The following is a 1,320-nucleotide window of genomic DNA, read 5'->3' on the forward strand; positions in this document are numbered from 1 at the left end:
CTCTTCCGTCTAGTAGAGAAAGGGCTAACGTGAACCAATGGCTGGAAGTTGATGTTAGACAAATTCAGATGGGAAATAAGGCATAAATTTTTACCCGTGAGAGTATTTAACCGTTGGAACAATTTACTAAGGGCGCTGGTAGAGTCTCATCACTGACAATTTTTAAATTAGGATCAGATGTTTTTCTGAAAGATCTGCTCTAGGAATGATTTTGGGGCAGTTCTCTGGCCTGTGCTAGGAGGCCAGACTAGATGATCACAATGGACCCCTCTGGCCTTGGAATCTATGAATGAGGGAGTAGGGTTTCTGGTGAGAGGGAGGGGTTTGTCATAGGGAGTGGGATTTGCCATAAGGGAGATGGGGTCTGTGCTGAGTGGGCGGGGTTTTCAGTGCTGAGGCGGAGTCTCTGATGAGGGGGTGGGTCTGTGCTGAAGGGGGAGGGGTCTGTGCTGAGGGGGAGGGGTTTGTTGTGAGGTGGGGCCTGTGTTGAGGGGAGGGGTCTGTGCTGAGGGCGGGGTCTGTGCTGAGGGGGAGGGGTTTGTTATGAGGGGCGGGGTCTGTGCTGAGGGGGGGTTGCCTTGAGGGGGCGGGGTCTGTGTTGACAGAGGTGGGTCTGTGCTGAGGAGGTGGGGGCTGTGTTGAGGGAGCAGGATCTGTGCTGAGGGGGTGGGTCTCTGCTGAGGGGGAGGGGTTTGTTATGAGGGGCGGGGTCTGTGCTGAGGGGGAGGGGTATGTTATGAGGGGCGGGGTCTGTGCTGAGGGGTGGGTCTGTGCTGAGGGGAGGGGTTTGTTATGAGGGGCGGGGTCTGTGCTGAGGGGAGGGGTTGTTATGAGGGGCGGGTCTGTGCTGAGGGGAGGTTTGTTATGAGGGGCAGGGTCTGTGCTGAGGGGTGGGTCTCTGCTGAGGGGGAGGGATTTGTTATGAGGGGTGGGGTCTGTGCTGAGGGGGTGGGTACATGTTGAGGGGGAGGGGTTTGTTATGAGGGGCAGGGTCTGTGTTGAAGGGGTGGGTCTGTGCTGAGGGGGTGGGGTCTACTATGAGACAGGAGTTGTTGACAGATGGGGTTGCCAACTTTGGTTGGTGGAATTCCTGGAGGTCTCATCACATGCCATAATCTTTAATTACAGATTAATCTTGAATTCCTGGAGACTCCCGGACAATCCTGGAGGGTTGGCGGCCCTATCGAAGGGGGTCTCTCCTGGAGGGGGGCGAAACGCCCCCAGAGAGAAGCGCGGCGAACGCTGGGGGCGGAGTCACTCCCAAGGGGCGTGGCCAGTTCCAGAGGGCGGGATTAGCCGCGGGCCCTACTCCTGTTCCGG

Source organism: Mauremys reevesii, linkage group 20 (assembly GCF_016161935.1).
Source record: "Mauremys reevesii isolate NIE-2019 linkage group 20, ASM1616193v1, whole genome shotgun sequence".
Classification (NCBI taxonomy): Eukaryota; Metazoa; Chordata; order Testudines; family Geoemydidae; genus Mauremys; species Mauremys reevesii.